This window comes from Biomphalaria glabrata, chromosome 7, assembly GCF_947242115.1.
Source record: "Biomphalaria glabrata chromosome 7, xgBioGlab47.1, whole genome shotgun sequence".
Classification (NCBI taxonomy): Eukaryota; Metazoa; Mollusca; class Gastropoda; family Planorbidae; genus Biomphalaria; species Biomphalaria glabrata.
Genome location: NC_074717.1, coordinates 40,324,386 through 40,340,490, shown reverse-complemented (window position 1 = coordinate 40,340,490; position 16,105 = coordinate 40,324,386). Strand labels below are relative to the sequence as shown.

General features: G+C 38.3%; 1 protein-coding gene across 2 annotated transcripts in view; it reads left to right on the top strand.

The window, feature by feature from the left end:
* The first annotated feature begins 2,251 nt into the window (after positions 1-2,251).
* Positions 2,252-16,105, top strand: part of LOC106076801 (uncharacterized) — an 85,483-nt gene continuing 71,629 nt past the window's right edge. The window contains exons 1-2 of one of the 2 annotated variants that reach the window (XM_056035077.1): positions 2,252-2,352; positions 3,723-3,957. The gene's annotated coding sequence lies outside the window, so the exon portion shown is untranslated. Of the gene's footprint in view, positions 2,353-3,610; positions 3,958-16,105 lie in introns of those variants that run through there. The other variant, XM_056035076.1, reaches the window with a different exon arrangement.

Below are 16,105 nucleotides of genomic sequence, written 5' to 3'. Positions count from 1 at the left end.
TAGTTCGTTATATTAGGCTGTGGGTCATACTTCGTAACCTCGTCTCTCTGTCTCAGTGTCTAAGTGTGTCTACGTGTTCCTTACTGTAGACCTTCTAACCAATCTTTGTGTGTAAACATTTGTTTTATGCCACAAATAAAGTTAAAATAAGCAAAATATTTGGAAATTCTTTTTTTTTAAACTTTATAATAAAAAGCTTATCTAAGAGGAAGAACTCAGCTCTTACAACTATATCTCAATAATGTAAAAGTTACTTCCCTTATTCGATATCAAACAAAATAATTCGATACACATAAATAATTGACTCATTGATAAAGTTTTAACTGATCCAAGTTTTGCTAGGTATAATAAATATGTGTCTACATTTTCAACTTGATCCAAGAGTGGGTGCGGGAGTACAGTTATCTAAGAGGACCAACCCCTACATATTTAGCCATGTCTTCGAGTACTGAAGAATTAATTTCCTTTGTTGGTATCAAACAAAATACTTAATTAACAGTAATTAATTGACTGGTTATTTTTTCACAAATTGATTTATGTCTTGTCTATGCTATTGAAAAACTGTGTAACGTTTCAACTTGATCCGAGGATGGGTGTAGGAGAAATAACGTGTCAACATTTTTACCAGACAGACAGACAGACTTGATATAAGCCTATCTTTAAAAAAAAGGTGTAATTTAGAGTGATGTGTGTGTGTTTGTGTGTCAGTCAAAGCGCAGTCAGTTGAAGGTCAAATTTTGTTTCACTTCATAGTACTTCATACTTGTAGTTTCAATTTTTAATTTTTAATTTTTTGTTTGTTTGTGTCCTTAGTATGTTCAAAGTTATCCAAGATGTGGCTTCATCACCTCATTTTGAAGAGGCTGAGGTTTAGTTTGTTGAACACACTCAAGAAAAAAAACAACAACTAGATATTCAGCAAGAAATCAACCTTTAAAAAAAATATTTATCTCAAATTTGTATTCAAACATTTATTTTCTGTTTAAAATATTCACCATACGGTTCACTAGAGCGTTCAAAATTCCTTTGCGAGATCCTACAATTAATACTGTTATTTTCTTCAATGACCTCTAAGTGCACGTACAATCTTATGAAAGCTAAGCTCACCCTGGCTAGAAAACTATATCAACTATTGGCATGAAAAAAAAAACCTTCATTTATAGAGCTGAATTATCTCACCATGTGTCAGAGCACTCACTGCTTGTCAGATCGATAGATCATGCGGGTCTATCTTAAAAAAAAAAAGGGAGTAATCTTTTTTTTTTAATTATGTTCACTCTTTGATGGTCGATCACTCGCAGCCTTGGTTTTCTCCCATTGATTAGCTCTAGTAGTCACCCAATGATAGTCGAGATGTGTTTTGGAGAATGGCGGAGACCGTGGAGTGAAGATAAATAAATGGCGTGTGTGTGGATATTCAAGTATGTAAGAGTTACAATCCAAGGTGTGTTTAAGTGTGCGTGTGTATGGGGGGGGGCGAGAGTCAACCTTTGAACTTGGGTGATACGTTCTTCACGGTGCAGTGTCAATTCATGTAAATGTATTTGCTGATCCAGCTCGAATTAATGCCAACTTTCCCCTTCCTATGTGTTGATGGGTCAATAATGGGGTTGTAGCTCCAAGCAACTAGTCCAACTCAATCGTATTATTTTTTAATTACTGAACTTCCATAAAACTTAAACAAACTTCTTTTGACAGTGCTTTGAGCGTGGATGCATCCGTGTGGTCTTCAAACAGCTTTTTTGTTTAAAAGAGGTGTTGGTTATCGCAAGCTTTGCTTCAGAGCAGAGTTCCAACAGGAGCCTGCCGTTATCGTTGCAGTTGCCAATACCATGCCTACCTAGAACACCTGGCCAAGCGCTGTAGTCGTTCCCCACTCGAGCGTTGAAGTCACCCATGATAATAAGTTTGTCAGTTGTCTCCACCTTGCACAGGGCTCTCCTCAGGTCATCATAGAATTTTTCCTTGGTTTCAAGCTCTGCCTGCAGCGTGGGAGCGTAAGCACTGATAATAGTGACGTATCTAGAGACATCTAACGGTAGTCTGAGCGACATCAGTCGGTCTGAGTGACCAACAGGGATATCTAGTAGTTTCTTGGCAAGAGATTGTTTTACCATAAAGGCCACCCCCAATTGCCTGTGCTCCCCAGGGCCTCTTCCGGACCAGTATAGGGTGTAGCCATCTACCTTTCAGTCAGCGACTATTGGCTCGCCAAGCGTATCTCACTGAGGGCAGCTATGTCTACATCTAGCTGAGCCAACTCTAATGCCACCAGTGCAGACTTCCGTTGAGGGCATTCACTTTTGTTGCTGTCATGCAGTGTGCGGACATTCCAACAGGCGACTTTGAGAGGTATCCTTTTATCGACTCGTATGGGACTAGTCATTTGGGACAAGTCATTTGTGGGCTAATTACTGTATTGCGTCCAGCCTGCGCAGAGTATTTTTAAAGTGATAATTGGCTTTTTACAAAGCTTATATCAACTCACTCTGTCTGTCTATTTGTCTGGTAAAAAGTTTGTTTTACATGTTTCGGATGTTTCTTCAGAGTTCAAGATAGTTTACTTCCTAGTCCAAACCTCCGGCAGGACGACGGGAGATGGGAGCAGGCAGGGTTTGAACCCGGGACCATCGATAAATCCAAACGACAGTCTAGCGCGCAAACCGCACGAGCTATTTTTCCCACACCTAATCTCTGAGCAAGTTGAAATTTAGCACTAATATTTCTAATACATGGCAAAACAAGAACCAATACTAGTTAATTAACTATTGTTAATTATTTATTTTGTTTGTTATCTCAAACAAGGAAAAGAAGTCGTACTTGATAGATGTGGTGGTATAAGTTAAATAAGTCCCCTTAAGGGAGGCTTGGGCCCTGGGCGAACATGTTTTTTTTTAGGCCTTTAAAAAGCGATCACGGTAACATTTAACGATACCCGCTGCCCCCCCCCCCCAATCCAAATACGCAGAAAGACACCATAACACTATCTTTATGTGTGTGTGTGTCTTTCTTGTTCTTTTTTTGACTGTACGTCTGCCTGTCTGTCTTCTGACTTCTTTCTTCTTATTTCCGAACTAAACATTTACTTTGGAATCAACTAGTTAAAATAATGTTACGAATTTAGGCTGTATGGGCGTTCACTATTTGGCTGGACGACCGGACAAAAAGTAAAAAATGACTGAAAAAATCAAACCATTCTCGAGCTACTCTCCACATCCAGACCCAAACTCTAAAATAAAATACCCAATGATCAAAACGCTGATTTAAGCATTAAGATAACAAACACATTTGTGTTTATTAAAGTAAGAGTTATTAAGTGACACAGATAAGTTACTGTTACGAGAACGACTCATTTTAAAAATACCCAAAAAAAACATTACCCTACTTTATACATTTTTTAACAATAATCCTCTTCAGCGCTAAAAGATGAATTGTATTTTAATTTCCTCCTTGAAATTAGTATAGCTCCCTGGGACAACTTGGAATAGAACATTAAATATTCACACTTTAAAATCTCTGGGGGGAAATATCAATAGCGCGCTACTGTTGGCTAGCAGGAGAGGAGAAGTGGGGGGGGGGGAGACAATTAAATGAAACAGCGGGCTTTAGTTCTGCCACCACGACTCCACAACGATCGTGCCAGTGCACTACCAGAAACAGGCGATATTATCATGATCCGCGATTTTTTTGTTTTGTTTCTTTCCTTGGCGGATGTTCAATAGTGAACTCGTTCGATGGACGTAAAGATCTGGAAACAATGCTCGTTTCACATTGAGAAGGAATCTATAACTGACGTGAAGTAACTTGGCCAGATTTTGTTGTTTTTTTTCTGAAGGAGGCTTATTTTAATAGACGTTACTTTGACAATGAAATTTGGTGGAGCAAGGGACGGTATTAGCTGAAGATAATTCATTGTTATCTCTCTTCATGACCGTCTGCTTCTACATTTCTCATCTGGTAAGTTGTTGATTTTTTTAAAAGCATTTATTAATTTGTTTATTGTATTCTTTTAAAGCATGTATGAAGTATCAATGTTCTTTATTTTTTTTAAATTGTTTTCTCTCTCCTAAACCATAAAATAGTATAATTATATTATGATTAAAATTCGATGCCTTTAGAATAGTAAGTGTAGATACAAAGAAATGCCATAGTCTTACACGTTTCCAATCTCATCAAAACTGGGTATAAACAATTTTAAAGTTCTAGGTTAATTTGCTGACTTTCAAATCAAAACAGAATACGACTATACATATTTTTCGTTACAAAAGCTTATTATAGAGCTAACTAAAAGCAGTTAATTTAAAAACTCATATGTTTTACCTTAAACTTGGCGTAAAGGCTTCAACCTGCCTTTTTTTTAGCTGTCTCAATTTTGACTCTCTTACCATAATGAATACCCCAAATATTATCCTTTGATCCTTTTAGTGTTTCATTCGAGTTACTCAAAAATGAATACATTTACTTGTTGGACTTTTCCATCTATCGTAGCAAGACGTTCGGGTGCAGTTTTGACAAAATCCTCAATTCATTTTGTCTTCACTTTGCAACATCAGATTTCTAAAAGCTCTTTCCTTTACTGCACAAACTATTTTTTTTACGACATTGATTCTATGATTTTATTATATGGTGTCCTTGTCTTTGTCTAGTGTCTTTGTCTAGTGTCTTTGTCTATAGTCTTTGTGTATAGTCTTTGTCTATTGTCTTTGTCTATTGTCTTTGTCTATTGTCTTTGTCTATTGTCTTTGTCTATTGTCTTTGTCTATTGTCTTTGTCTATTGTCTTTGTCTATTGTCTTTGTCTATTGTCTTTGTCTATTGTCTTTGTCTATTGTCTTTGTCTATTGTCTTTGTCTATTGTCTTTGTCTATTGTCTTTGTCTATTGTCTTTGTCTATTGTCTTTGTCTATTGTCTTTGTCTATTGTCTTTGTCTATTGTCTTTGTCTAGTGTCTTTGTCTAGTGTCTTTGTCTAGTGTCTTTGTCTAGTGTCTTTGTCTAGTGTCTTTGTCTATTGTCTTTGTCTATTGTCTTTGTCTATTGTCTTTGTCTATTGTCTTTGTCTATTGTCTTTGTCTATTGTCTTTGTCTATTGTCTTTGTCTATTGTCTTTGTCTATTGTCTTTGTCTATTGTCTTTGTCTATTGTCTTTGTCTATTGTCTTTGTCTATTGTCTTTGTCTATTGTCTTTGTCTATTGTCTTTGTCTATTGTCTATTGTCTTGTTTCCACATTTCTTCATTTCAATGTTTCTTCTTTTTTTTTTTTTTCGATTTTGTTGCTTAAAAACGTAAAAGGGACTTAACTACTAAATGACTAAACAAACAACAAATAACTGATTAAATTTTTGTGTAAAAACCCACAATTTATAAAAGTGAAAATCACCCTCCATCCCCCCCCCCTTTTTGTGTGTAAAGTTTCTTTAACGGCTATTGTGTTTTTACACAATCGGAATAGATATAATTAAAAACGAGCCAATAGAAATCGTCTCGCTGGCCAGTCTATATTTTTCTAGGTCTGTGACCTGAACATATATTGGTTTTTGTTTTCATCATTTAATTACCTAATTACAGACACACACACGAGCACAGATTTAAAAGGCTTTGAGCATCAGGCGGTAAGTTCCTAATTAAAGCAGCAAGATGGAAACTGATTTAGCATGTTGAAGCAGCATAATTTATGTAAATCTTGTATTTGGAGAGTCAGTGTGGCGTCTTCGCTCTGATTCAAAGTTGGCAAGCGTGAGAAATAGGACCTACGCGTTTCAATCATTCGGTCACAGTTTTGATTCGGTTCTGACAATGCTGTGTGTTATTTATTTTCATCCTCACCATCACCTATCCATTAGTCTGTTGAACCGTCGGGGCACCACAGAAGATTTGTTGACAGTCTTACTCCATTCGTCTCTATTGCCTTTGATACAATCTCTTTCAATGACAGTCCCGTCCATTCTATTATGTTGTTCCGGTCGCTTTATTGTCTCACTCTTCTTCTTTTTCCTGGTACCGTTCCCTGAAGGAAGGTCCTGGCGAGCCCTAAGGACCTTGTAATATGGCTATAGAGTTTCTGTTTACGTTTTGTTTTTGACAGTAGTTAGATCATCGTGGGGCCCGATCGTTAAACTAATTCTGTCTCTCATCTCTTATTTTGTGATGTGGTCTTTGTATGTGATACCTAGTATCTTTCTGTAGCATCTCAATTCCATTGCTATTACTTATTTTTAGTATCGAATAGCTTCTGAATACTTGGGTTGAGAACTAGCGTCTGCTAGGTCAGTCAATAGTAGCCATAAAATCGTTGTTAGCACAAATATGATGTCATAAAATTATTTCTTATCCTAATTACTAATCAATTATCCTAGCTTATGGGATGTTCTTTATCTACAAATGAATATAATAGAATGTAGGTTAATAAACACAGTAATGAATTTAGACTCATACAGACGTCTTGATCTTTGGTACGAGAAGACATTAAAGCTCTCATTTTATTACGTCACTTCCTGACAAGTAGGTTTCACCAAATGACAACAACTAACAATGACGTAATTTAAACTTAATATCACAGAGGTCCCGTAACCCTACACGTGTCTAGTTGTTCACACACTTCCTATGACATGATTAGATCTATTATTCAATACGTTACACTTTCGTTACTATTTTTAAAACACGTTTTGTTACACGCATAGAACTAACACCGCCCCCCTTTTTCCCTCCCATGTTGATGATACTGAACACTAAACATCACTTTGATCGTCTAGTCCCAAGTGTTTTATTTTGTAAAAGGTGTCCTGCACCTGAGCCATCGGCTGATCGCTCTGTAGGGAGCAGTTGCTTGCTTGGGTTTATTCTAAAAGAACTAAGGTGACCTCCTCTCTTCTAAACTCTGCTGCGTCGTTTTGAAACTGTTGAACAGAAGTTCTTATTTCCGCTTCCTGTTTGCAGAGATCACGTGACACCCATGAGAAACTTTGTTTTCAAGATAAGACTATTGTTGAGAAAGTGAAAGTATTATATGATTCAATAATAATAATAATAATAATAATTTTCTCAGTGGAAACTGTTAAAGGGACTACGATGAATTTTGTTTCTCTTTAGCGAAACTCGACCCTGGCAGCGCCAGAGAATGACTATTCGTTCATTTCTAACATAATAATTGTTCATGTGTGTTTTATATAGGTTGCACCACTCGGTGTTTGGGAGTAACATCCCTTGTAACTGTTGTTGTCAACCAAGATGGCGTAAGATTAAACAGCTGATTTGGTGTCTATGGCTTATACCTAGAGTTTTGTTATTATTCATTCATGTTAATCAACAATAATAATAATCTTTATTGTCCGTAAGGAAATTTGTCTTACAATTTGTGCATTACAAATAGATAAATTTTGACAGGTAAATTTTGACGAAACGAACCAAACAGTAATCACTCAACCTGTTGTGAGATTAAAACACTTTTGTACAAAGCTTATATCCACTCTGTCTGTCTGATAAGACTACCATGCACGCCATTTCTCCCACACCCAATCTCGGATTAAGCTGAAATTTTGCACAATTAGACCTATTTCTTTTACCTGACTACACAAGAAGCAATACAAAAATTAAACAATTAGTTAATTATATAATTAACTGACAGGACTGTTTGAAGTTGCTTGTGTCGTGACGGCTGTCCCCGTGTCTGAACCCTGACCGCTTCCATCTCTTGACGTCAAGCAGGGGGGTTTGGAATCATTTCTGAAAGATCGTCCGATATATATAAAACCAACAAACTTAAAGTCTTGCTAAACACTCTCTGTTAAACCACCCTCTTCTTGGTTAAACCATCCTCCTCTCGATTAAGTCATCCTCCTCTTGGTTAAACCATCCTCCTCTCGGTTAAACTATTCTTCCCTCGGTTAAACCATCCTTCCCTATGTCAAACCATCCTCCTCTCGGTTAAACTATTCTTCCCTCGGTTAAACCATCCTTCCCTATGTCAAACCATCCTCCGCTCGGTTAAACTATTCTTCCCTCGGTTAAACCATCCTTCCCTATGTCAAACCATCATCCTCTCGATTAAACCATCCTCCTTTTAGTTCGCCAAAAATATTGCATTTTGCCTATTGCAGTCTCTTGTACAGAATATGTGCCCTGCCTAGTGCAGATGTCTTAATAGAAAGCATGGCCTCTACACTGTCCACACCAGTCACAAGCATTCACGAGAACATGGCTATTTGTAATTTGGTCTTACCCATGATGGAACGCAGGTACATTTGGTGAAAGCGTTTGAGACGCCTTGGTCGCTTTCTGTATAGTATAAGAATATAACAGACGTACTTAGTAGACTAGGCACTGATTTCTGTAGACAGCAAGATCCATTCCGACACACTCTCGTCTGAAGGAGGCCAAAAGGGTTGATAGATTTACTTTTGTTGGTTATGACACTCAAGAGTGATGCGCCATTGGATATGATGCTTCCCTGAAACGCAGTGTTTTATCACTTTCAGAGTGCGGCCTTTCATGGTAGTTTGTAGGTGCTGAGTAGGTTGCTTTGAGAGATTTCTAAAATAATAATTTGACAACATCTCAACTTCAGTCTTTGTTTTTATTTTATTTCACTTGCAATATACACGAAAAATTAATTATCAGATATAGAGATTTCATTTAGCTCAATAATGTTATTTTTAAAGAAAGAGTGACTTTGTCGCGCTTACATCGTTTTCAAGATCATTAAACGTGCAGAATTATTCGATACAAAACTACAGCAACTAACAAGAACTTTAGGAGCAGCGTGAGACATGATAAATCAGATAGATTATTGACATTCACTAAAATGCTTTGCTTATCGCATAAATAACTCCTTCTGTAAGAAATGGGGACTTGCTTTGTGAGACAACCAGCAACTAGTCTTTTTTTTTTTTGGGGGGGGGGGGGGCTTTCCAAATCCTCTCTCTTCTCTCTCTATCTCTCTTCTCTCTCTCTCTCAGAACGCACGCACGCAACATAAGACCGTACCCTGTGGCTCACACGGCCAGACCAAGTGTTGCAGCTTCAATGTTCCCGACTTCGTCGCCGCCTCTCAACTCTCTCAGTAGCTCACACCGCTGTTCAGAAATTCAGCTCTAATAATCTGGGATAACTCCATACCTCAGCACTCCATTAGTTTGGATTAAGTTCCCCTGAACCAGGTCCCAAGTCCCCAAAACTCTATTAACAATAATAACATGCATCATTTGTTTCACAACATGGGCTGAGCTTATAAAAACAAGTTTACAACAAAACATCGACATTAGGACTTTAGTCTCCCCCCCCCCCCCCAAAAAAAAAAATAATATCGAAATTAGAACGAGAGGGTTCTATAAAAATTCTTAGTTCATATTCTGTGTGAGCAAAAGGAAAATTGATGATAATGAACTTAAATCACGCTTCGGACATGTTGACTTAAAAAAACGAACACCGGACTAAATCCATATTATTTTTTTTTTTGTAAATACAATAAAGCATTATCATTAATCTACCCAATGGCATTCTCCTTTCCTTCAATGAGTGATATGTGTATTCTCATGTACATTATTTGTTCTCAAGTTTGCCTCATTCTGACGTCTTGTTTGAACTTAAGTATGCACAGTTTAGATTAATGAAAAAGATTTCGTATTTCAAACTTCTTTAATTAAATGAAGCAGATGGTGGTGATGTGTATGAAGTAGATGGTGGTGATGTGTATGAAGCAGATGGTGGTGATGTGTGTGAAGTAGATGGTGGTGATGTGTATAAAGCAGATGGTGGTGATGTGTATAAAGTAGATGGTGGTGATGTGTATGAAGCAGATGGTGGTGATGTGTATAAAGTAGATGGTGGTGATGTGTATGAAGCAGATGGTGGTGATGTGTATGAAGCAGATGGTGGTGATATGTATGAAGCAGATGGTGGTGATGTGTATGAAGCAGATGGTGGTGATGTGTATAAAGTAGATGGTGGTGATGTGTATAAAGTAGATGGTGGTGATGTGTATGAAGCAGATGGTGGTGATGTGCATGAAGTAGATGGTGGTGATGTGCATGAAGCAGATGGTGGTAATGTGTATAAAGTAGATGGTGGTGATGTGTATGAAGCAGATGGTGGTGATGTGTATGAAGCAGATGGTGGTGATGTGTATGAAGCAGATGGTGGTGATGTGTATGAAGAAGATGGTTGTGATGTGTATAAAGCAGATGGTGGTGATGTGTATTAAACAGATGGTGGTGATGTGTATGAAGCAGATGGTGGTGATGTGTATGAAGCAGATGGTGGTGATGTGTATAAAGCAGATGGTGGTGATGTGTATGAAGCAGATGGTGGTGATGTGTATGAAGCAGATGGTGGTGATGTGTATGAAGCAGATGGTGGTGATGTGTATGAAGCAGATGGTGGTGATGTGTATGAAGCAGATGGTGGTGATGTGTATGATGTAGATGGTGGTGATGTGTATGAAGCAGATGGTGTTGATGTGTATGAAGCAGATGGTGGTGAATGCGAGTGCTGCTAAGGTTCCCGTGTTTCGTTGGATTCTAGCCACATAGAATGTAAAGTCTTACAACTAAAACTTAGCAGAAAGTAAATTACAACTCAGTAAAGTAAAGGAGAGAAGATCCTTCCCATGATGCATTACTGTTTGTTTGTTTGCTGTGAAGGGAAAGAAATACAAACATTGTTTTTTTCTTTTAATGCGCGCAAAGTCAATCTCTTCTCACCCCCCCCCCCCGGACAAACTCTGCGTTGGGTCATTTTTCATTACAATGTTAGTTTCATTATGGAATGTGGGACATAACCTTATAGAATTCAGACAATAAGGACTTGACTTCAATGGTTTGGCTGGCGTCTGTGGACAAACGGTGACGTTCGGATAGTGTACAAGTTCTCTGAGTTCTTTACTTCATCTGCCACTGCTATTGCCATCAAATCTTGTGGGGCGTCGCTTGGAGACCGCTCTAAGTAATGCTTGAGGAGGTATATGTGATATAATTCCCCCCCCCCCCGCCGCTCTTTTTACACTCATGGTTGGCGACTTTAATTAATGACATTTTAAATTGAAATTGCTTCTTGTAACAAAGCTTATTATCAACTCAAATGTCTGTCTGGTAAAAAAAGTGCGTACAAGTTATTTCTCCCACACCCATTCTCGGATCAAGCTGAAACTTCGCACAATTATTCATTGACATAGGCAAGACATGAATCAATAAAAAAAAAAATATTAGAAAATTAATTACTGGTAATTCAATATTTTGTTTAATAGCAACAAGGGAAACTAATACTTCAGTATTCACATATGTTGCTAAATTTGTTGGGTTTAGTCCCCTTAAACAATTGTTAACGCATTCTCCAATCAAGTTGATACTTAAAACAATTATTTATTGTAACTAACAAAACATGAATCATAAACATAAATACTCAATTAGTCAATTAATTATTTGTAATAAATTACTTTGTTTGATATCGAATAAGGGAAATAGCTTGTATATTATTTGTAGATAGAGTTTTAAGAACGTGTTCTTCCCCTTTTAGATAAGCATAGTTTTTTTTAACAAAGGATTTTTTTTATTTTGCTTGTTTTTCTTATCATTATTTACAAACGTCCCAACAGAAAATAATGTTACGTCCTAGGTCGTAGTAACCACGGACGTGAATCTTATTTTGTATTGACGTCTATCTCACATTGTATTCCAACTATCAGTGTGAGTACACAATATTACAAAGTTTGCTTGTCATCACTGCATTTAGTTCCCTTTAATTTTGACAGTCTTTAAAGTTCTTGATTCTTGGGTCAAACATCTTTAGTTCCTTATCTTATCTTATATAATATAGACGATACTTCAAAAAAGAAGATGATTACGTCCTACGCGTTATGCATCTAGCCATGCATGTTAACCAATGACTTAAATTCTGCCAAGTCACTGGTTTTCCCGGCTGCCTCAGTTCATTATCTATTAAGAGAAAAAAAAAAGTAAAATGGCAAAGCTAGTAAACGTCTGCTTAAGGATCAGACTAAATACTCTTGGCTAGGGGGGAATATTCAAGAAGAGACCAAGCTATAAAATGTCCACGAATGAAGAATACTTGGATACTTAACAGTTTTTACATAACATACACACTCCGCACACTGTGAAAATACTTGATCTCTCTTAATGCTTTTTGATTTTCAGTGGAGCATAGGTCCGCAACAATACTACGTCATCAGTCTCTGGCCCATTGCCGTCTTTGGGTCCATGTCCATCCTGCCTTCTTTGGGTCCATGTCCATCCTGCCGTCTTTGGGTCCATGTCCGTCCTGCCGTCTTTGGGTCCATGTCCGTCCTGCCGTCTTTGCTTCCTGTTCCACTGATCTCCGTGGTCTCCCAGCCTTTCTATTTTCCCGTGGGTTCCAGTCCAGAGCTCGTTTTGTAATATTTTCCAATTTACTTTGCATTCTATGTCCAGTACAGTCCCCTTCTGAGTCTTTTGTTTTCTCTATTGGTGCTTGATTGGTTGTCTCCCCCACAGACTGTAGTTAGATGTTGAAGTACAGCCCCCTTCTGCGTCCTTTGTTTTCTCTATTGGTGCTTGATGGGTTGTCTCCCCCACAGACTGTAGTTAGATGTTGAAGTACAGCCCCCTTCTGCGTCTTTTCTCTATTGGTGCTTGATGGGTTGTCTCCCCCACAGACTGTAGTTAGATGTTGAAGTACAGTCCCCTTCTGAGTCTTTTGTTTTCTCTATTGGTGCTTGATGGGTTGTCTCCCCCACAGACTGTAGTTAGATGTTGAAGTACAGCCCCCTTCTGCGTCTTTTCTCTATTGGTGCTTGATGGGTTGTCTCCCCCACAGACTGTAGTTAGATGTTGAAGTACAGTCCCCTTCTGAGTCTTTTGTTTTCTCTATTGGTGCTTGATGGGTTGTCTCCCCCACAGACTGTAGTTAGATGTTGAAGTACAGCCCCCTTCTGCGTCTTTTCTCTATTGGTGCTTGATGGGTTGTCTCCCCCACAGACTGTAGTTAGATGTTGAAGTACAGTCCCCTTCTGAGTCTTTTGTTTTCTCTATTGGTGCTTGATGGGTTGTCTCCCCCACAGACTGTAGTTAGATGTTGAAGTACAGCCCCCTTCTGCGTCTTTTCTCTATTGGTGCTTGATGGGTTGTCTCCCCCACAGACTGTAGTTAGATGTTGAAGTACAGTCCCCTTCTGAGTCTTTTGTTTTCTCTATTGGTGCTTGATGGGTTGTCTCCCCCACAGACTGTAGTTAGATGTTGAAGTACAGCCCCCTTCTGCGTCTTTTCTCTATTGGTGCTTGATGAGTTGTCTCCTCCACAGACTGTAGTTAGATGTTGAAAATAGGTTGACTGTAATTATCAATAATGTCTCATCCGGGCACTTACAGGGCAATGCTCTCTCACGGCTATTCAAAGCACAGAGGAGACACAACGATTTGTTACAATTTTGTTTTCTATCAAACCGGAAAAAAAAAGGCTTTACATAATGAGTATAATTCATTCAACTGATTGTGTCGTGTAAAACATTGAAAAAAAAAGTTAGGTTTTTCTTTCAGATCTATAGGGCAGATGGTGTAAGGGTCATCTGTTTCTATGACCGGCGGTTAAAGAGGGTGTTATGTGGCCAGCACAACGACCATTCGCCATTACTTTTCCCAACTAATATCTGGTACCTATAAGAATTTGGGGTACTCAGGGGCGTCCTAAGTTCAAAATGTCTGCCTTTACAGAGATTCGTACCCGAGACCAAGCGGAATCCAAGCGCACTCACCCACCTCGACCACTTAAAAAAATAGTAAAAAAATATGTATGAAATATAAAACGTTTTTCTCAAATAGGTCCATTATCAGTGGCGTAGCTAGAGATTTGGGGTCCGGGGGGTTACCTCTTTAGGTGCCCCTGCATTTTGACATTCAACTTCATGACACGAGATAATGGGGTAATATTTAATGTAAAAACACATTTCGGACACTCATTTGGGGGACCCTCTCTAGGAGAGCCCGGGGGATTTTCACCTTTCTTCCATCTTAGCAACGCCACTGCCCATTATTAAGCAACACAGCTTGAAATGATTATTTTAGCAAATGGAATTTCAAACAGACGAACATTTCTTCACCGTGAGCACCAGAGATACCAGTACATAAAAACTTTACTTGTAAAGGAGCCCTGGTGATATCTAGGAGTATTGACATTTCCAGAACTTCATATCTAACTCAATAAGACAAGGTATGGTGTAGAGAAAGAAACAAGAGGGTGGGGTATCTAGAGAAAGTACGGAGAGGGGGGCTGCTTAATCGATCCACTCTAGTAGATTTCTGAGAACAGGAGAGCTGATGGAAAAGGGGAGACAATCACAATGAAAGAGTCTCTTAATTCAGCTAGCCTGGTAGGATGTCAGAACTTAACTCGAAGGTTATAATATTAAAGTCTAGTAGTTCTCTAATGTAGGGAATACAAATTATGTGCTTGTTGTTTCGCATTAATCTACAGAAGATATTTTCAGGGGATTCGTTTTTAGTTCAAGCAGTGATGCCCAAACTACGACCTGCGGGCCATATCCATCCCGTAGTGCAGTGCTAATGTGTGCACAAAGTATTATTGAACGTTTATTTGCTTATTTAAATAGTGAATGTGTCCGGGAATTTCCGCTTATGTGTGCTCAAGATATACATCGTATAGGCTACATCTCTAGACCAAATTAAATTTTAAGATGATTACATTTTGAAAAACTATAACTGTAAAACCATTGTTTTTTTTTCCTGTGTGGCCAATTAGCTAGTAATTTTTTTCACCATAGATACATATACCTAAACTGTCAAATTCCTAGGAAAATTGTTAGAGCCGTTTTCGAAATCCGTGTCCACCCAACCAGCCAGGTCTTTTTTTTTTTATATTATTATTTTTTTTAACCCATGAAGAATTTTCAAGCTATTGGGAGGAATTGTAATAAGGGCATTAATACTAAAGTTAGTTCCTTTAAGTTGATCAATAATGAGTCTAGAGTACTCTAAGAGTTTCTCATTTGAGCTGCTGTAAGTGACTGAACGAAAGAAATACCATACACAAAAAGTTATAGGCTATAAAAATGACCACACACACACTGACTTATTAGCTACCTCTAATCTCACCCCTCAGTCCGCATTGGCCAGGTCACTTCTATTTTGTAGTCGTCCACTTACCTGCAATATAAAAAAGTACATATCGATTAAAATAGCAACAACTAATAAGATATTGTGTGGCTGTGTTTTCATATGTGTATATAAAATGATTTATCTGTGTAAATTTTTTTAAGAACCCTTGATCGTATGTCCCAGATGGATATTTCCACAACTTCCACACACTTTCAGTTCCTCTTGCATCAATTTTAGCCCTTTTAAATTGGTCAATGCTGACGTCACAAAATGGATGCTCCTTCCTATTATTATGATTTGCGTGTAAGCAGATAGCGCCTCCAGACCTGACGTCTCCATTCACTTCACATGCATCCACATATGTCGACATCCTTTCTGTTTGTTCATGCTATTATCATCAATGGATGCGCCTTGCTATTATCATCAATGGATGCGCGTCTTGCTAATATCATAAATGGATGCGCCTTATTTTATCTTATCTTATATTATACAGACGTTACTTCAAAAAAAGAAGATGATTACGTCCTACGCGTCATGCATTTAGTCATGCATGTTAACCAATGACTTGAATTCTGCCAAGTCACTGGTTTTCCTGGCTAGCTCAGGCAACCCATTGCATGCTCTAATAACGCCATTATCATCAATGGATGCGCCTTGCTATTAGGCCCCCTATACCCCATGCTGCAACGACAAGTCTGTTTCTTAATGATACGATTTTGAAGAGGAAGAGCGTGAAGCTATTTTATCCTCTCATAACACACTCTCCTGCCCACCTCTTTCTTATCCATCCATTCACACACACACACACTCCTATCCACCACATTCACACACATACACACCCCTGTCCACTCCATTCTTACCGTCTTTGCCAGTGATGTTCCAAAATACGACCCTCGGGTCAGATCCGACCCGCAACGTTGTTCCATCCGGCCCGACGAAACGTGTTTAAAGTGATTGAAAAAAATGTATCTTTACCTACGTTAGGGCTCTATTTTTGTTTCTCTTATGG